Below are 22871 nucleotides of genomic sequence, written 5' to 3' on the forward strand. Positions count from 1 at the left end.
GAGACACCATGCTTAGAGAAGAGGACTCTAGAGAGGCAGTCTGGCTACAGCAGCTTTGCCTTGCTGTGGTAGGTTACACCCACTTCGAAATTCCCAGTGGCTTTGTTTACACTGTTAGGGGAAAACCACCTATTCAAGCCTCAGTAATGGCTGATGCCCCTCCCCCTACCAAGCTCCAGAGTCCCAGGATGACTTCAGACTGCTGTGCTGGCAGTGAGGCTTCAGCCCTCCTTCCAGGGCAGTGAATGGTTCTATATCACTGGCATTCCCGGTGCCATTGGGAAAATAAAAAATAGAAAAAATAAAAATAAAAATAAAAATAAAAATAACTCCTGCAACTAGCTGGATGTCTGACCAAAAAGCTGCCCAGTTTTGTGCTTGAAACCCAGGACCCTGGTGGCGTAAGCACCTGAGAGAATCTCCTGGTCTGCTTGTTGCGAAAACCATGGGGAAAGTGTAGTGTCTGGGTCAGATAGCACCATCCTTCAAGGCACAGTCCCTCAAGCCTTCCCTTTGCTAGGGGAGGGAGTTCCCCGACCCCTTGCACTTCCTGGGTGAGGTGACACCCCACCCTTCTTCTGCTCCCCCTCTGTGGGCTGCAGAAGTCCCAGTGAGATGAGCTGGGTACCTTAGTTGGAAATGCAGAAATCACTCTCCTTCTGTGTTGGTCTCGCTGGGAGCTGCAGACCAGAGCTGTTCCTATTTGGCCATCTTGCCCTGAAAAGACCAATCTCAACTTTTAATGTTGATGTTCTCGGGACTCAATATTTTCATCACTTTCCTTTTCTGTCTTTAATGGTCCGTCATCTTATCTAGTGCAATAGCTTTATATTACAGTTTAGACTAACGACCTTGAAATTCATATTTTTTAACCTAGTTTGCATAGGTTTTAGACTTGTATATTTCTGTCCACATTATATTTCAAGTTTGATACTCTTTACCATAAACTTTGATCTCATCAACTTCTGCACCTGCTCTTTGTTTATTATTTTCACTGTAATAAATGGGAAGACATTTTACTCAGTTTTTGAGCCTTCCTTGATATTTCTCCTATGATCTGTCTATATTCAATCCATCTTATTTATTTATTTATTTAGGCAGTCTCGCTCTGTCGCTCAGACTGGAGTGTGTGGCACGATTTTGGCTCACTGTAAGCTCCGTCTCCTGAGTTCAAGCCAGGCTCCTGCCTCAGCCTCCCGAGTAGCTGGGACTACAGACACCTGCCACCATGCCTGGCTAAGTTTTTGTATTTTTAGTAAAGACGGGTTTCACCATGTTAGCCAGGATGATCTCAATCTCCTGACCTCGTGATCTGCCCGCCTCGGTATTCAATCCATCTTTAAGTCTTACTAGGTCCATTTACTGTCAATAAAGGACTAGCATGTTTTGGAACAATTATCTTGAGAACAGTTAGAATATTTGATAAAATAATATATGTTTAAAGCATAGTGGAGCTACTTTGGCAGTAAGAATTCACAGAGTCAAGATTAGGTAGAGGAGAGAAGCCAAAAGCAATATCCCAAGAGAAATAATTTCAGAGTATAAAAGTTCTTTTCCCTTTGAGCTGTGGATTCCAAAAGCACTAGGGGATATTTTGATATGTATGAACAGAGCTTGAGCAATGTCACTAAGCTGAAGACACAAAAATTGTTGATGAGATAGAGAGAAGAAAAAGACACCCTGGTAAATATCTTAAACTTTGAGTTGGAACCCCAAAGGGCTATAATCTACAAATGTGAGTGAAATGGAATAGCTGGTTCACACTGAGACTGAAGCCCAGTTACCAATCAGCTCGATTATAAATTGAATTAAGATGGACATTTTATATACTAGCCATCACCCAGATGTAAAATAAGTCATCTCTTAGGAAATATAATATTATACACATTTTTAAATTATTTCTACTTTTCATATATTTTTATCTGGCATTCAGTATAATATATAAGACATACAACATATCCAAACACACACCCATGTATAAATGCATACTTATAGGAAATCTAAATGATAGAAATATATTTATAGGAAATCTAGATAATAGAGTAATTATATATATTTAAATATCTGCATTAAAGTATTTAAAAGACAAAATGAAATTTCAATTGATAGTTCTACTTCTGAGTATATACACATAATTATGTGACAATTAAGAGCTGATAAATATAATTACTTAAATTAAGATACTGGTGAACTGGTTTAATATCATGTTAGTCACAGTTGAGGAGGGAATTGTTATACTGAGTGATGAGTCAGATCAAAAGATTTTAACAAAAGCATGAAAAGAAAATTTTTAAAAAACAAAAATGCAGAAAAGATTATTAAAATTATGTGGTCATGGTAGCAAGGTGAACCATATTTGCAAGTGCAGTTTCCTAGAAAAAAGGAAATGGAGAATGGGACATAAGCAATACTTAAAGACAGACTATTTGAGAATCTTTAAATGTGAAAAACACATTAAGCCAATGATGCAAACAGTATAATTACAAAAAATATTGCAGTACATACATAATATAATTGCACGTTATCTCACACACACACACACACACACACACACACAGAGATAATTATATTTGAAATTATCAAAACCACCAACTACTTAGAAAGAAATCTAATAAAAAATGTGCAAGGTCTCTACTCAAAAAACAATCATTATTGATAAATATTAAACACATAAATAAATGGAAAAATATAGACTCAAAGACTCAATTTTGTAGTTTATTTCTCTCTAATTTGTTTAAAATTCAACACAATGCTAATAAAACTCAAGTTCAACTTGAGGGGAAATTTAGTACTTATGGAGATGAAAATAGTTAGAGAGGCATATAACCATCCTGAAGAAGAATAAAATGATATTACCATTCTATATATCAAGATTTACTATTAAGCCACAATAATAAAGAGAATAATAGTGGTGCAAGGATTTTTAAAAGTAGAATAGAGTATACAGAGTCAGATCCACCTATATAGTCTTGATTTGTGAAAAGGTAGCCCTACTTGACACTGAGAAGAGGATATTCTTTTTGATGAAAAGTGTTGGATTGGTTGTCTGCCTGAGACGAGTGTACCACACAAAGTATTTGTTATGGAGTGTGCTTGGGATCAACAGGTATGGCACGGAAGAACATCAAGCAGAGGGAAGTATGAAGTTGTGATTCAGGCCCAACAACAGCTTTGAATGATCCCATGGACCTTCTGTAACTAGAGTGGCCTGACGAAGTGGTCCTTCACTGGGCTAAGGTAGCCAAACCTCTTCACTACTGATTGGATCAGCCGTCAGATATGAGTCACCCTTGGGAGAGAGAGATAATTTAGGGTGAGTTGACACTCTTCAGCTGAGTTAATATCTGAAGGGATTGATAGCTGAAGGCCATATTCAGATAACACTCTCAGCAGGTGCAGCAGTTTCTGAAGGCAGACCTGGAAGGTGCATCAGAGTATCTACTTCACTCTGTTTTATTTTTAAAATACGATTTATTATTATCTGTCATGTATACACTGATTAATTCATTCATTGACCAGTAAACTTAATAGTGGCAAGGAATTAATCTCTTGGTTATTTTTTCTCTTATAATATATTTTACAAAAACTAGTGTTCCATAAATATTTTTAAATGAATGAGGGTGGAAAATTAGAGGCCAAACTATGAAGTGTATTGTAATTATTGTAAAAAATATGTCAGTATCTGGTTAATTCTGATATTTTTGGTATCAGGCCTATTTAAATTTAATATCCAGCTCTGATAAGTATTAGCTAATTAGCTTTGGGCTCATAAGTTATTCTTTTTTGGTGAAAATACTTCGTTTGGTATACAGATAGACAATAAATGAGTTATTCTTGAAAAACAATTAGATGATAGTTGTAAATTTTAGAAGCAAAGAAAATGTAACAAGATTAAAGAAATGTAATCAGTTTTATTTTACTGTCATTTTCTAGCTGGTCATATTTAACTAAAAATTCTAAGTAATGGAGAGAAATTTTCAATTTTGGGTTGTTTCAATCATAAAATATTTTTATTTATGTCTCATTAGGAGATATAATTGTACGCCTCAAGTCTAGCATAAAATCCCTAGAAGTCTTCTTCATTCTGTTTTGAAATCTCATCAGTTAGTTTTTGTTTTGCCAACAAATACTAATGTCTAAATGTCTGAGAGCTTTAGACAATAATGACATTCATTACCCGTCAGCTTCTTTCCAGCTCTTTTTTAGTGAATCTTAACTCAAATATTTCAGATCTTCTTTTCTCTGCACTGTTTACCACCTCTACATCAATTACCCTTGGTAAGCTAGTCATTTTTCTTTTTCTACTGTACTTTTTATAAATGGCTTTTTTTATATGTCCAAAATAAATTCTAAACATGACAAAACGTGGAGGCTATCATTAAATCTGTTTCCCTTAAAATAACTTTTAAAATAATTTTGTGATTATTATGTGTATCTTGACATTAGAGAACCAGAGCTGCAAAAATATTTAGAGTGAGCTATTAGAGAATAGGAATTGAATTTTCTTGTAACAATTGCAGAATTAGTACATTACTAGTATTTGCATAATTTGATGTATTGTTTCTTTGATTGATGTAATTCAAATGAGATATATCTTTCAAAATTATTTGAAAATGCTAAAAATATGTCATATCAGGGTCACGTTAGAAGTGATTGTAATCTTCCCATTCCAATAGTATTTGAATGATGAAAGTTATTTACACATAAGAAAGGAATTGTTGTATATAAGCAGAATAATGAAACAAGACTCCTGTCTTTCACCATATACAAAAATCAAATAGAAATGGATTAAAGATTAAAGACTGAAATCTAAGACCTCAGAGTTTGAAACTACCACAAGAAAACCTCTGGGCAGCTCCCTGGAACGTTGGTCTGGGCAAAACATTTCCTAAGTAATGCCTCCAAATCACAGGCAATCAAGGCAAAAATGAACAAATGGGATCGCATCAAATTAAAAGGCTTCTAAGCAGCAAAGGAGACAATTAACAAAGTGAAGAGGCAATTCACAGAATGGGGGGGAAATATTTGCAATCTGACAAAGGATTAATAAACAGGATATATAAGCAGCTCAAACAACTCTATAGGAAAAAATCTAGTAGCCTGATTAAAAACTGGACAGAAGATTTGAACAGACATTTCTCAAAAGAAGACATGCAAATGGCAAACATACATATGAAAAGGTGTTTAACATCATTGATTATCAGCAGAATGCAAACCAAAACCACAATATCATCTCATCCCGGTTAAAATGGCTTTTGTCCAAAAGACAGGCAATAAAAAATGCTGGCGAGGAAGTAGATAAAAAGGAACCCTTGTACACTGTTGGTAAAAAGGTAAATTATTACAACAACTATAGAGAACTGTTTGGAGATTCCTCAAAATCTAAAAGTAGAGCTATCATATGATCCAGCAATCCCACTGCTGAGTATATACTCCAAATAAGGGAAGTTAGAATATGGAGAGATATCTGTACCCCAATATTTGTTGTTGTGCTGTTCACAATAGCAAAAATTTCAAAGTATCCTAAATGTCCATCGATGTATGAATAAATAAAGAAGATGTGGTGCATATACGCAATGGAGTACTATACATCCACAAGAAAGAATGAGATTGTGTTATTTGCAACAACGTGGATGAAACTGAGAAACATTATGTTAAGTGAAAAGGCCAGGCACAGAAAGACAAACATCACATATTCTCACTTATTTGTGGGATCTAAAAACCAAAACAATCGAATTCATCAACACAGAGAGTAGAATGATGGTTACCAGAGGCTAGGACAGGTAGTTAGGGGGTGGGAGAGTGAAGGTGTGTATAGTTAATAGGTACAAAAAAAAAAATAGAAAAAAATGAATAAAATCTAGTATTTGAATAGAACAACAGGGTGACTATCATCAACAAGAATTTAATTGTACATTAAAAAATAGCTGAAAGAGTACAGGCCAGGCATGGGGGCTTACACTTGTAATCCCAGCACTTCAGGAGACTGAAGTGGGCAGATCACGAGGTCAGGAGAGCGAGATCTTCCTAAGCGACATGGTGAAACCTCGTCTCTATTAAAAATGCAAAAAAATTAGCTAGGCATGGTGGTGCGCACCTGTAGTCCGAACTACTCAGGAGGCTGAGGCAGGAGAATTGCTTGAAATCAGAAGGCAGAAGTTGCAGTGAGCCAAGATCATACCACTGCACTCCAGCCTTCCAGCCTGGCAACAGAGTGAGACTCAAAAAAAAAAAAAAAAAAAAAAAAAAAAAAAAAAGTGTAATTGGATTGTTTGTAGCACAAAGAATAAATACCTGAGGTAATGGATACCCCATTTTACCTAATATAATTATTACACGTTGCATGCTTATATCAAAATATCCCATGAACACCTACCAGATACCCACAAAAATTAAAAACTAAAAAAAATTGGTTAGTCAAAAGATGAGAATAGCTAACCAATTCCTTTATAATAAATAAATAATTAAGTAAAAGCCAGAACAGTCATCTCAAGCACTATTTCACCATAAGTAAGCTTTAAGCAAAGGCCTTTGAGAAATATGATTCTGTTGGCATGTCTATCCCTTTTTGGAGGTGGATGCAAAATATTCATTGAACGAATTCTGCAAATGCCAGTGCCATTTTTTATGACCATCTCATTTGAAGGAAAGGAATGAAACAGGTTATTTTAGTTTCTGCATTAATCTTAAATTTACTTTCTATATTCCAAAGCTGTGATATTCGTACAAGCTTCGGATTTTGATTTAGCTTCTCTTGTGTGTCTGTCTAGATCAAAATAACACTGGTCATGTGGCATTATGATTAGTTAGCATCATTCTCATGAGTTTTTTTTTTTTTTATATGAGCCCACTAAACAAAAATAAATCTGCTTTTAGTGTGAAGACAAAATCAAATTTCAAATCTATAAGTAAGAAAGCTATATTCTGAACTATGGAAAATCACCAGACAAATAAATATTAGAAGACAACCTGTTCCTAACAAGTGCCCTCCCTCTGTCTTTCGCTCTCTGATTCGTTATCTAACTTCCTCAAATTTTACAGTGTGTAGTTGATAAACCCTTATTTTATGGAATTGAAATTATGCAGATATAAATGTAGTCAATCCTATATCTGAGAAGGAATATTTCCTTTGGTTGTCAATTCAACCAATCCTTTCAGATGCTTCATGAGTTCTACGTAGGTGATTGGTAACCCAAAGATCATGACCTTATGTATAATATAGGTTAAAATTTCCTAAATGTATTCACTAAAGTAGAGATTACATGCAATATTTCTCCCTGTTTGTAGTCTCATAAACTCATGCAGTTTTGCTTTTCGATCTGGCCGTTTTACCATTCATACATGCTGAGTGTTTCTGCAATCTTGACTAATTGATGATATTAAAGTGGAACAACCAGGAAATCATAGATAGCTGAATACAGTGGTAACCTAAATGTTTCTAAGTCTAAATTTTTCATTTTATATGTACAGTATGATTGGGACTCTTGAAAATAAAATATTTCCATGACAAAAGAAAAAGTCACACCCAGAAAAATCAGAATATAAATTTATCCAAGGTGTTATACAAAATGTAATCACCCAAAGTGTCTCCCACTCACTCTTCCCCTTTAGAACTTATTGCTATTTCAGATCTTTTTCTTTGCAAGAACTAAAACCAGAAAAGTTAAATGATAAATTATATTTAAATATAAATTTGTTACTAAAAGCTAAATAAGAATAATTCTGTACTTGAATAATGATGACCACAATGACAACTGCAATAATTATGTTGATAATGTTGATGATAATGATGATGACAGTGATGAAGGTAATGCAAGTAGATTGTAATAAATTTTTTAAAATACTGAAGGTTATATAATAAAACATAAAACTCTCATTCCTGCCCCTAACGTCTACTTATCACCTAAAATCCCTTTTCAGAATTGTCTGTCTCCTATAATGTATCTTATATATCACAAATAGATCTGCTTCATTCTTTGTAATAACCTCATATTCTCTTAAATAGATGTATTATATTTAACCAATCAGTACTCTGTTCACCCTATTTGTGTGAATTATAGTTCCTAGCATGTGGCAATAATGCAACAAAACATAGTTTTATAAACCTGCATATTTGTTATATCATTTGTTTTAGAGTAGTATATCTGTGTCATAGCTAAATCTTGAGAAATATTTGCAACACGTATGACAAGAGACTCAATACTTTAAATGGGGATAAAGTGCTACAAAGAACAAAGAAAATGAAAAAAAAAAAAAACTCAACTGAAAGATTGTAAAGGAGTATGAATAGATTCACCAAAAAATCCTAAATAAATGACCAATATACAAGTAAAAAATACTTAGCCTTTCTCATCCTTAAATAAGTACAAATTTCTAAAAAAATTGTCTGTCTGTGTGTGTGTGTGTGTGTGTGTGTGTGTGTGTGTGAACTTAACAGACTGGCAAATACAAAAACATTTGTTGCCAACCAGAATTAGTAAAGTTTTGTTACAGAAGCTCTGTTACATCTCTAATGTTGGAGGGCAGGCAATGTAATGCAATCTCTTTACATGACAGCAATATCTATATGAAATTACAATTAGTACATTTATATTAAACTTTACTGCGATTTTAAATATGCTTTTTGGAGGATTAGGACAAAAAACTGTCAAAAATTGCTAGAATAGGAAACTCATATCATAAGTACGTACAGCTGAGCTGTGTGGGGGGTTATTCTGTTGATTTATGTATGAGTGCCACATAAGTTCATTTCAATCACATTTAGTTTATTCACTTGGTTTCATTCTGAAGGAATGAATTCATTCTGATCATTTTGTCTGTGGTTGAGAAAATTGAACTCTAACAGATTGCAGTCCCAGAAGAAATTGCCTAGTGTTAGAGCTGCAAGTAATTGCTAAACTCCCACGTGCCTCAGGGCAGAAAGTATGTCCTTGATTAGAAAAACATGCAAGGAAAAAGAGGCAGTAAGCTTATAGTTAATGGGCAAGATAGCATTCTGTGTTAAGTACTTTAGAGCAACAAGGCATATTCGTCTCCATTTTTTACTAACTAGAGAATTAATTTATATTCCAAAAGAAATGTTAAAATTCTAATCATTCCTCATCATTAAATAGGAATTCTGTATCTTCTCATTACCATACAGAAGGACAGTTTAATTCAAATGAGGTAGATAAATAAATAAATCCAAGGGACTTATTTAAATTCATTTAACATATAATTCTAAATTACATACTTCTGACAACACTGCCGCAAATTAAACAGGATACTTTACTATCCAATTATGATGAATCCTACAGTCAGAAAATCAATATGCTTTAGCAATATAAGCACTTAGATTGTTTCTGCTGTGCAAGAGACAATTAGTTCCATTTCTTTCAAGAAGAAAATATCTATATATATAGATATAGATATAGATTTATTCACATACTTTTAGATTAGATTTTGATGATAAACCGATACATAACTTTTGTCAGTTTAGGTCATCAGAGTGTATATATTAATTTGAAGTCACTTAATATATGACCAGAACAGAGTTAAGATTTTGTGTGTGTGTGTGTGTGTGTGCACGCATTTGCAATTGACCTTGAACCACATGGGGGTAGGAGCTCTTAATCCCAGCGCAGCCAAAAAATCTGTACCTAATTTTTGATACCTCCATAAACTTAATTATTAGTAGCCTACTGTTGATTGGATGCCTGATATCATAGAAAATAGATTAACTCATATTTTATGTTATGTTATATACCATATTCTTACAATAAAGTAAGGCAGAGGAAAAAGTGACGTTAAGGAAATAAAAAAAAAATATTTACCACGTGGAAGTGGATCATCATAAAGGTATTCATCCTCACTTTTTTTTTTTTTTTTCCTTGAGACAGAGTCTCGCTCTGTCACCCAGGCTGGAGTGCAGTGGCCAGATCTCAGCTCACTGCAAGCTCCGCCTCCCGGGTTCACGCCATTCTCCTGCCTCAGCCTCCCCAGTAGCTGGGACTACAGGCGCCCGCCACCTCGCCCGGCTAGTTTTTTGTATGTTTTTAAGTAGAGACGGGGTTTCACTGGGTTAGCCAGGATGGTCTCGATCTCCTGACCTTGTGATCCGCCCGTCTCAGCCTCCCAAAGTGCTGGGATTACAGGCTTGAGCCACCGCACCCGGCCCATCCTCATTGTTTTCACATTGAGTAGACTGAAGAGGAGGAGAAAAAAGAGGTCTTGATGTGTCACGGGTGGCAGAGGCTAAAGAGGTGGAGGAGGTGGAATGGGAGGCAAGAGAGGCAGGCGCACTTAATGTAATTGTTATTGAAAAAAAGATGTGTATAATTGGGCCTATGCAGTTCAAATCTATGTTGTTCAAGGGTCAATTGTAGATAGATAGATAGATAGATAGATAGATAGATAGATAGATATTTATATTAGGCTTTAGCATAAACTGATGCATAATTTTTATGGCAGTTTAGGTCATCAAAGCATACATATTGGTTGGAAGTCACTTAATATATTGACTAGAACAGAGTTAATTTTAGAGATAGAGACTGTGTGTGTGTGTGTGTGTGTGTGTGTGTGTGTGTGTGTGTGTTTGAGCTCAGACATAAACATACAGAAGTGAAATTGTTCACAAAATTACTACCTGTCCCTTGATACACTAAAATGTAAGGTACATATACAGTAAGACTTCATGTAAAGGAAATTAAGCTTTTCACAGCCTTGTGATTGTGCCTTAACCTAATACCTCTCAAAGGAACTAGTGGATATAATTTAAATGAAGTACCCTTCTAACAGTATTATTTTTCAGTAAAGTCAAGAAAAGGTTACATATGAATAATAATGGGTGCCTGCAGTTACATCTATATCTACTGAAGCAGAAATAAAATAGATGTTTTGATTAAATTGGAGACTAAATGACCATAACTTTCCTGTGGAATACCTCAATAATTAAAACTAAGACTTCTTTGTTATTCTAAGTATTGATCCTTGCAAATATTTTTATTAAAAAGACTAATATTGCTTAGTACATTGTATATAATGCTTCATGTGATTCGTTCCAAAAACAAATACACCAGGAAGAAAATAGCATTATATTTCTTTTTCACAGTAAGAAAATTAAGCTTTATTGATAGTAGAGAGTTTCCTCAATCTTGTAGAACTGGCAAATGAGAAAGTGAATTTTATCAAAATATCAGCAAAGTTTTCCAAGAAATATAAATGCAATAAGAAAATATATATTAAAAAGTTAACAACAGGAAATAAGACTACTCTATTGTTTCAAGATCTTAAATAGAAACCTAGCCTTGTGATAGTATTCTTTCACGTCTGCTATCCACTTTGAGAATCATGGAAATATTAAATGCTTTAAAATATAAAATTGATACATTCAACTAATGATTAAATAAACCCAAGGCTTTCTAGTATAGGCATACATAATTTTGCCATACTTCACTTCATTGCATTTTGTAGATGTTAGATTATTTTACAAATCGAAGGGCTTGTTGCAGCCCTGCATTGAACAACTCTATGATGCCGTTTTTCCAACAGCATGTGCTCACTTTATGTCCCTGTCACATTTTGGTAATTCTCATCATCTTTCCAACTTTTTTATTATTATTATATCTGTTATAGTGATCTCTGATCAACAATCTTTGATCTTCGATGTTATTATCGTAATCGTTTTAGGGTGCCATGAGCCATACCCATATAAGACAGTCAACTTTGAGAACAAGCAAAACTTTATTAATATTTGTTCTCACTGCTCCACCAACCAGCTGTTTCCTAATCTCTCTTTCTCTTGGGCTTCCCTAGTACTTGACATACAGCAATATTGAAATTAGGCCATTTAGTAACCCTACAATGATCTCTAAGGGTTGAAGTAAAAGAAAGATTTTCACATCTCTCACTTTAAGTCAAAGCTAGACACGAGTAAGCTTAGAAGCAAAACATGTCAAAACCCCAAACAGGCGGCAATGTAGGCCTCTTGTGCCAAATAGCCAATATGTGAATACAAGGGAAAACTTTTTGAAGGAAATGAAAAGGGCTACTCCAATGAATGCATGAATAATAAGAATGTTAAACAGCCTTATTGGTGATATGGAGAAAGTTTTAGTGGTCTGGGTTAGAGGTTGGTTCATGAAGTTTAAGAAAAAGTCAACTCCAGAACATAAAATTGAAAGTTAAATCAGCAAGTTCTGATGTAGAAGCTGCAGCTAGTTATCCGGAAGATCTAGCTAAGATCATTGATGAAGATAGCTACACTAAACAACATACTTTTTTTCTCTCAAATAAGGTATTTCTCTGTTGCCCAGGGAAGAGTACGGTGGCATGACCACAGTTCATACGCCCTCAACTCCCTGGGCTTAAGAGATCTTCCCACCTCAGTCTCTCAGTCGCTCAAGTAGCTAGCTGAGTCTTGCAAGTGCATGCCACCACACACACACACACACACACACACACACACACACATATATCTATCTATCTATATAGATAGATAGATAGATATTCTTTTGAGATATGGTCTTACTATGTTGCCCAGGCTGGTCTTGAATTTCTTTGTTCAAGCAATCCTCCCACTTTGGCCTCCCAAAATCCTGGGATTATGGGTGTGCACCACCAGGCCTGGCCCAGATTTTCAATGTAGAAGAAATAGCCTTATCTTAAAAGAAGATGCCATCTAGTACTGTCATATCTATGAAGGAAAAATCAATTCCTGAATTCAAAGCTTCAAAGGACAGGCTGGGCTGACTCTCTTGTTAAAGGCTAATGATTTTAAGTTTAAGCCAATGCTCGTTTACCATTCTGGAAATCCTATAACTCTTAAAAATAATGCTAAATCTACTCTGCATGTGCTGTATAAATGGAAAACAAAACCTGGATAATGACACACATGTTTAGAGTGTGGTTTATTGAATATTTAAAGTCCACTATTGAGACCTACTGCTCAGAAAAAGAGATTCTTTTCAAAATATTACCACTCATTGACAGTGTTCCTGGTCACCCAAGAGCTCTGATGGTGATGTACAAAGAGATTAATGTTTTTAATCTCAAAGAGATTGTGATGTACAAAGAGATTAATGTTTTTAATCTCAGCATGCTTGCTGACACATTCACTCTGCAGCTCATGGATGAAGACTTTCAAGTCTTATTATTTAAGAAATATATTTTTAAGATTATATCTTCCATAGAGAGACAATCCTCTGATAGATCAAGGCAAAGCATATTGAAAACCTTCTAGAAAGAATTCACTTTTATAAATGGCAGTAAGAACATTTATGATTTGTGAATGGAGGTCAACATATCAGTATTAATAGGAGTTTGAAATAAGTTGATTCCAACCCTCATAGACAATTTTTAGATGTTCAAGTCTGCAGTGGAGGAAGTAATTGTGGATGTGGTAAAAATGGCAAGAGAACTAGAGCTAGAAGAATATGTGACTGAATTGTTGAAATCTCGTGATTACACGAAAATAGATAAGGAGGTGCTTCTTATGGATGAGCAAAGAAAGTGCTTTTTTGAGATGGAACAAACTGCTGGAAAAAATACTATGAACAGTTTCGAATTGACAACAAAAAATTTAGAATAAACATAATTAATAAAGCTGTGGCAGGATTGGAGAGGATTGGTTCCAATTTTGAAAGTTCTATTGTGGGTAAAATGCTATATAACACAATCACATGCTATAGAGAAATCTTCTGTAAAAGGAAGAGTAAATAGATGTGGCAAACTTAATTGTTTTTTTGGTTTTAAGAAATTACTATAGCCACTCCAGCTTTCAGCAACCACCACCCTGATCAGTCAGCAGACATCATCATTGAGGCAAGTCCTTCCAAAAACAAAAAAAATTCAACTCACTGAAGGCCCAAATGATTGCTAGCATTTTTTAGCAATAAAGTATTTTTTAATTAAAGTAGGTATATTGGTTTTTTAAATGTAATGCTATTGCACACATAATAGACAACAGTATAGTAGAAAATATAACTTTTATATACACTGGGAAATTAAAAAATGTGTGATTATCTTTATTTTGATATTCACTTTATTGCTGTTGTCTGGAGCCTAACCCACATTATCTCCTATGTATGCCTCTATTTAAAATCTCAAAGACAAACTTATTTCACATTTTTAATCACTTAGAGATTTTGGTATATAAGCAATAGGTTCTAACTCTGGCTAACTTCATCAAAAGGGCTTAAATATTGGGAATCTATCATAAGTTCTCAAAATTTATAGGAGACAGAACAAACAGGTACCAAGGAAGCTCCAGAAGCCACTGTCTTACTTTTATTGTTACTTTCTTTCCGTATAAACACAACTGTTTTAGACCACAATTTGCTTAAAGTAACCAAGGACAGTATGACTTTTACAGTAATTATATAATAGTAATAATTAGGACAAGGAAATAATCAAATTAATAAGAGCTAATTATAATTATATTTTACTATATTCAAGACTCTAAGTACTCTCTGTGAATTATTTCATTTACTTTTTAAAGAATGTATGAAAAAATTATTATCCCATTGAATAAGTTATCTGTATTCTTGGGTATCAAGTTTTACCACCTTGGAAGAAAAACGTTACTCCTAATTCAAGCTATGGGTCAGCCTTTGGCTATGCTTCGATAGAGAATGATAGACACAGTCCTCTCTGTCTTCTGTTATGTGACACAGCCCTTACCTTTGACCAAAACACAAAATGGGATGAGTAAATACTATTGGAAAGGGGTTTTTGTATGATGGAAAAAAAACAAAAAACAAAAAACAAATACATGTTTACTATAACTAACTTTCAAGTTATTTTATAATTTTTATTAATAAATCTATTGATCAGAAAGTAGAGGAAATATCTCGGTTAACTTTATGTGCTCATCATTGTATTAATAAATATCGATAGAAAAACATATGAGGGAGAAAGAAGGACAAAAATTCAAGGTCTTGAAGCACCTACTATTTACACAGGGCACTTAAGCTATTTCCTTCAGTTATAACAATCACCTTATATGGCAAATTTTATTATCCAACATTTGTTGAGAGTAAACATGATTGGCAACATGTAGTAAAATTAATTTTCTTGCCTCAAGTCACTATGGAGCAGAATTTTGAATCCAGCTTGTCTGTATGAAAGAGTGTAACACATGATATATTACCACTAAGACTTAAATGCTTCTTGGGATAACAAGGTAGACACACCTGCAATGTCAGCCATGTCACTGTCACAAATATTTTTCATATCTTGTTCTTCATTAACATTAAGCAGTAGCTTGTTTTTGTTAACTTTCCATATTTGTCTCCCACCTTTTCAAATTATAAAGAATTCATCTTTGTAACCTTTTCTTGTAAAAAGGTGGAGGCATGTTATCCAGGCCCCACCTATCATATTCAAATAAGTGAGACCATTGTTTTGATTCTGGGATTTGTTCAGGGCAAGTAAGTATTGCCTTTTCCAGAATAGCCTCAATATTTTTAAAACATTGTCCCTGTCAGCATAGACTTCAAAACAGACACTTTGGTCTTCCAAGGTTTTCTAAACTCCCTAATTACCTATCTATCTGTCTATTATCTACCTATCTATCTATCTATCTATCTATCTATCTATCTATCTATCTATCTATCTAATTTATCCACCTATCCATTTCCTCCAAATACTTAAATGAAATACAATTGGTTGTGATATTTGACACTAAGAGGCTGCGTTAGTCAAGGGAAAGCACATAATTGAATGCTAAACTTCATGATGCACACTACAAAGAATTGTTAAACCTGAAGGGAAAGTGAAACGTTAGGGGAGATTTCACAATAGAATTGAAAATCTACTGGATCTCTGAAAAACTGGTGGAGTTTAGGATGGATTTAGGAGAATAAAAAATGGATCCCAGGTAAAGAAAATATGATGAAAGGCAAAAATGTAAAATTTTTATAAGTAATGTATGAACAAATGTGCCTAAATAAAAAATTATAAGGATCAGGGTAAAGTATAATCTAGAATTAAGCTTAATAAATGAAATATAAACAAATTTGGGAGACTCTAGGAAAGAAAATTTAGCGTTGATGTTTAAGAAGCACAAAGTTACTTTAGAGAGCTTGACAAAATATAAGAGGAGATACAATGTAGTGTAACAAATAATTAATGGGGATCGGGAGCTTTTAAGACAATACTAACTATTACAGAAGTCATAAGACAGTAGTTCCACTTATGTGAGCTACTATATCCTTATCTGAGAAAAGAGGATGTCATGTAACACAATCTAGAATTCCTTTTCAATGTATGATGCTTTGATTGAAGTTCTCTTAAAGGTAGATTAGTACAGTAGAATAAATGGATATAAGTAGAGGCAAGAATCATTCAATTCATCTCTTTGTTTGTTGTAATGATCCTACAACAAGGTACATAAAATAGGCCTTACTTCCATCAATACACAAAAAGGGAAGACTAAATACTCTTAGAAAGAAGTTTTGTATGATGAAAAACAAAACAAATATGTTCTTGCTGTGATGATCTTAGACAAGGATAGATGCAGAAGGATTAAGAAGGTAATGTAAGGAGAAACCTACTTTTTATGTCTTACTGGATAAATTAAAATGTGACTTTTATTGCAAGACAGGGAATTTGAGGGAGAGAATTAATTTCCGTGAAGATGGTAAGTTTTAACATAAGAATATCAAGTTGGGTTTTGTAGGACTATTTTAATTGTAATGTTCAACAAATAATAAGAAAATAACTTTTCATTCATTTCATGTTAGGTTTTAATTTTTTTTTATTCTTTAGTTTTTAAATGGAGACAGGGTCTCTCTATTTTGCCCATGCTGGTTGCAAACTCCAGGGTTCAAGAAATCCTCCTGCCTTAGCCTCCCAAAGGTCTAGGTTTACAGGCATGAGCCACCACGTCTGGCCTTATACTAGTTTTTATAATAAAATATTAATTTCCCATTTATAATACATTATTTAGCCACCATAGAAGCAAGACAGAGACCTCAATGGAGTCTCTTATTTCAAGGAATGACATTATTATGCCCTAAATAATAAATTGCCCTGGAATCCCCAAATGGCAAAAGGGAAAAACAAAAACAAAAACAAAAACCACCAGACTATGTCATCCTTTTAAAATCTTTCATTTGACTGAAATACTCATAATATGATTTGGCTGTGCCCCTGCCCAAATCTCATCTCGAATTCCCACATGTTGTGGGAGGAACGTGGTGGGAGGTAATTGAATCATGGGGGCAGGTCTTTCCCATGCTGTTCTCGTGATAGTGAATAAGTCTCATTAGATGGAATGGATTTATAAGTGGAAGTTTCCCTGCACAAGCTATCTCTCTTTGCCTGCTGCCATCCATGTAAGAGGTGACTTGCTCTTCCTTGCCTTCTGCCATGATGGTGGGGCTTCTTCAGCCATGTAAAACTGTAAGTCCTTTAAACCTCTTTCGTTTGTAAATTGCCCAGTCTTGGGTATGTCTTTATCAGCAGTGTGAAAACTGACTAATACAGTAAATTGGTACCAGTAAAGTGGGAACCACTGAAAAGATATCCAAAATTTTAGAAGTGACTTTGGAACTGCATAATAGGCAGAGGTTGAAACAGTTTGGAGGGCTCAGAAGAAGACAGGAAAATGTGGGAAAGTTTGGAACTTCCTAGAGACTGTTGAATGGCTTTGCCCAAAATGCTGAGAGCAATATGGAAAATAAAGTATAGGCTGAGGTGGTCTCAGATGGAAAAGAGGAACTTGTTGAGAACTGGAGCAAAGGTGATCTAGTTATATTTTAGGAAAGAGACTGACAGCATTTTGCCCCTGTCCTGGAGACTTGTGAAACTTTGAACTTGAGAGAAGTGATTTAGGGTATCTGGAGGAGGAATTTTTCTTTTTCTTTTTCTTTCTTTTTTTTCAAAATTTTCACAACTTTTTAATCAACTATTTCCATCTTAATAGAGAAGCACAAAATCCAATAATTTACAGCTGCATCTACAGGATTGATAAAGAATTAATATTTTTAATGTCAATAATAGATACAACTAATCATAAAGGTAAGGCCACACAAATTTTCTCTCTCTCTCTCTCTCTCTCTCTCTCTCTATATATATATATATATATATATTTGGTGCTACGTGATTGGCCATGTTGTTACACTGTGCTAAAGACTTTACCTGTGACTTCCTTCACTCAGAAGGTGGAAAATATCAAAGTCTGATTGTGTCTCAAAAAAAAAAATGAGGAGACAGAAATAAGTAAAATGAGAGAAAATAATGAGAGGAGAAAAGACGAAAAGCAACTTAAAGGGAAAAATAAATTTAAAAAACAGTCAGCAGATAAAAAACAACAAAGATCAGCATGAATTAGTCATATATATTAAACATAAAATATTTAATAACTGAGATCAACTCATCTCCATCAGTAGGCTATGGATCCCTAGTAAACACAGCAAAAAAAAAAGACAGCGATATTTTTTTTTTTTCTTTTGAGATGGAGTCTCGCTCTATCACACATGCTGGAGTGCAGTGGCACAATCTTGGCTTGTTGCAACCTCCGCCTGCCAGGTTCAAGTGTTTCTCCTGCTTTGGCCTCCCAAGTAGCTGAGGTTAAAGGCACACACTGCCATGCTATGCTAATTATTTTGTATTTTAGTAGAGATGGGGTTTCACTGTGTTGCCCAAGCTGGTCCTAAACTCCTGAGCTCTGCCAATCCATATACCTCAGCCTCCCAAAATTCTGGGATTACAGTCATGAGCCTCAATTCCTGACCTGGCAGGAGAAGTTTTTAAGCAGCAAAACATTCAAGATGTGACTTGGGTGTTGATGAATGCTTTCATTTCTATAAGGGAAGCAGAGCATAAAAGTTCAGAAAATCTGCAGCCTGACAACGTGATAGAAAAGAAAATCCCATTTTTAGAGGAGAAATTCAAGTCAGCTGCAGAAATTTGCATAAGTAACAAGGAGCCGAATGTTAATCCCCAAGACAATGGGAAAAACATCTCCAGGACATATCAGAGGTCTTCATGGAAGCCACTTCCACCACAGGCCCAGAGGCCTAGGAGGCAAAAGTGGTTTCATGGGCCAGGCACAGGGTCCCCCTGCCCTGCTGTGTGCAGTTTAGGGACTTGGTGCCCTGCATCCCAGTTGTTCCAGCCATGACTAAAAGAGGCTAAAATACAGCTTGGGCCATGACTTCAGAGAGTGCAAGCCTCAAATGTTGGCAGTTTCCAAGTGGTGTAGAGCCTGCAGGAGCACAGAAGTCAAGAACTGGGGTATAGGAACCTTTGCTTAGATTTCAGAGGATGTATGGAAATGCCTGGAGGTCCAGGCGAAAGTTTGCTGCAAGGGTAGGTCCCTCATGGAGAATGACTGCTAGGGCAGTGCAGAACGGAAATGTGGAGTTGGAGCTCCCATACAGAATTCTTCTGGAGCACCACCTAGTGAAGCTGTGATAAGACAGCCACTGTCCTTCAGACCCCATAATGGTAGATCCACTGGCAGCTTGCATTGTGCACGTGGAAAAGCCACAGACCCTAAATGCTAGCCCTTGAAAGCAGCCAGGAGGAAGGCTGCACCCTGCATAACCACAGGGGTGAAGCTGCCCAAGACCATGGGAACTAACCTCTTGCATCAGCATAACCTGGATATGAGAAAAAAGAGTCAAAGGAGATCATTTTGGAGCCTAAAGATGTGATGGCCCCACCAGATTTTGGACTTTCATGGGGCCTGTAGCCTCTTTGTTTTGGCCAATTTCTCACATTTAGAATGGCTGTATTTACCCAACGCCTGTACCCGCACTGTATCTATGAAGTAACTAATTTGCTTTTACTTTTACTGGCTCATAGGTAGAAGGGACTTGCCTTATCTCAGATGAAATGTTGGACTATGGACTTTTGAGTTAATGCTGAAATGAGTTAAGATTTGGGGGACGGTTTGTTGGGAGGGCATGATTAGTTTTGAAATGTGAGGACATGAGATTTGGAAGGGGCCAGGGGCAGAATAATATGGATTGGCTGTATCCCCACCCAAATCTCATCTTGAATTCCAAGGTGCTGTGAGAGGGACCCAGTGGGAGGTAATTGAATTATGGGTACAGGTCTTTCTCATTCTGTTCTTGTGACAGTGAATAAGTCTCATGAGAACTGATGGTTTTATAAGAGGAATTTTCCCTGCACAAACTCTCTCTTGCCTAAGGCCAGCCATGTAAGACTTGACTTGTTCCTCCTTGCCTTTCACCATGATTGTGAGGCTTCCCCAGGCACGTGGAACTGTAACTCCATTAAGCCTCTTTCTTTTGTAAATTGCCCAGTCTCAGGTATGTCTTTATCAGCAGCATGAAAATGTACTAATACAAATCTTTATCATTTATTTTGTATTTCTAGCATTTATGAATATTGGTAATAAAATTATAATAATCAGGTCATTTTTGTACTTAGAATCAGAAGTATTAGAAAAAAAATCTTGACATTTATATACCTAAGAAACATTATTTTTACCATAAGCAGATATAGAAGATTTGTGATTATGTTTTGAATACTTTTATTTTGCATATGTATGTATGTATGTATGTATGTATTATAGAGATTAGATCTTCTATGTTGCCCAGGCTGGTCTCAAACTCTTGGCCTGTCCTCCCACCTTGTCCTCTCAAAGTGTTGGAATTACAAGCAAGAAACTTCACTCCCTGCTTGAACATTTTAAAATAAGTATTCCTAACTATAGATTCTGAATCACTAAAGGGACCTTGAGAGTCCCAAAGACCTCATTATAATCACCTGAAAAGATAGTTTTCTTGTTTTTTAGATTTGCAGGAAAAAATGTAGAAATTGACTTCATTTGTGTTAATACGCTTGGATGGCATAAAACTCTTGTATACACACGAAAGTGTCTTTGCTCTTCAAGTTGAAACCAGTTACTTTTTTCTGATATCAGTGACAACTAAGAGTTATTAATCACTAACCTTGGTAAAATTATCCTTCAAAGAAAGGTGATTATGAGATCATTATTTTTATTATGGAATAAATAATACTAATTTCTACTTCTATCCTCATAAAAATCTGAAGAACTCATAAGAATTATCAATAGACATATTAGAAACATTCCAACTTCACTAGTCGTTGAAGTATAGTAAATTACATTGAAAGTGAGATGCCTGTTTTCACTATTAAAATGGCCACCCCTCTTCTTTTTTTGTACATTCACAGTCAATGCTGATAAAGATGTAATAAATACTCTTGAACCTCTGAGGTGGGCAGTATGATACTCTTGTGCAACCTTTCTATTAAGCAATTTCTTTAAAGTTATTCATAATTGTCTCTGGTTCCACTGCTAGGGATATGAGCTGTCTTACATCAGCTTCCATAACACTTAAATTTTCTTAAGTGCATGTTTGACTTAAATCAGAAACCAAGCCTGAGAAGGGACTTGGGTGTAATAATGTATTGACTCTTTTGACTTTTTAATTATGACCATTCTTGCAAGAGTAAGGTGGTATCTCATTGTGGTTTTAATTTTCATCTGGATATGGTGAAACGGGAACAATTTACACTGCTGGTGGGAATGTGTAAACTAATGCAACCACTATGGAAAAGAGTATGGAGATTCCTTAAAGAACTAAAAGTAGAAGTGCCACTCGATCCAGCAATCCCACTACTGGGTATCTACCCAAAGGAAAAAAAGTCATTATACGAAAAAGACACATTCACACACATGTTTCTAGCAGCACAATTCGTAATTGCAAATATATGGAACCAGCTTAAATGCTCATCAACCAATGGGTGGATAAAGAAAATGTGGTATATATACACCATGCAATACTACTCAGCCATAAAAAGGAATAAAATAATGTCTTTTGTAGCAACTTTGATGGAGCTAGAAACCATTATTCTAACTGAAGTAACTCAGGAATGGAAAACTAAATATCATATGTTCTCACAAATGGGAGCAAAGCTATGAGGATGCAAATGCATAAGAATGATATAATGGACCTTGAGGACTCAGATGGGGAAGGATGGGAGGGGATTGAGAGATAAAAGACTACATACTGGATACAGTGTACACTGCTCGGGTGACAAGTACACCAAAATCTTAGAAATCACCACTAAAGAATGTCCATGTATCCAAAACCCACGTGTACCCCCCAAAATTTGAAGTAAAAATATAAATTAATTATAAAACAATACTAATAATTTATTGACTCAATGTAGGAAGAGAAACAGTATGGGAATAGAGAAAGAGCCAAAAGGCAGTAAAGATTCATCTAAGGTAAAGTCTACACCTGGCTCTCTTGAGTTGCCATCTTGGCTGCCGGTACCAGGAGCTGGGGAAGGGCTAAACTTGAACATTAGCAACCAATACTCATATTTACTGGGAGATGGGCACATTGGCCCAAGAAAGAGGATTCCGTCAGTATACTAAAACAGATCTACCACATAGTTTTGGAAATAATCACAAATGTGTAGTCAAGATTTTGTGTATAGATGGTCACTACACTGTTAACACTAATTAAAAATTGGTTCTTGGTTCTTACAATTTTTTTTCTTTTAAGTAGTACAACATTTTTAGTTCAGTAGCATAAAATCTCTAGTAATTCGGAATAAAGGATAAATGGAAGAAAAATATGAAAACAATACAGACTTTCATCTCACAAATTTAGTTATTAAGCCAATATTTTAAAATTAAATTGCTAATATATTAAATTACACAAAAGCAGAGAGTTTGGTATGTTTCATAGGTTTGTTATTTTGTATCAGAGCCAGACACACAATTTGAATAACCCAGTGCAAAATGAAAATGTGAAACCCTTTGTTAACAATTATTAAGAATCTCAAAACAACAATAGCAGAGCCATAAACTATGATGACCTTTTAACTGTGGGGACTGTTTAACTGCACAGATCATATTCCCACAAAATCTGTCCTGCCCT

This window comes from Papio anubis, chromosome 9, assembly GCF_008728515.1.
Source record: "Papio anubis isolate 15944 chromosome 9, Panubis1.0, whole genome shotgun sequence".
NCBI classification, from domain to species: domain Eukaryota; kingdom Metazoa; phylum Chordata; class Mammalia; order Primates; family Cercopithecidae; genus Papio; species Papio anubis.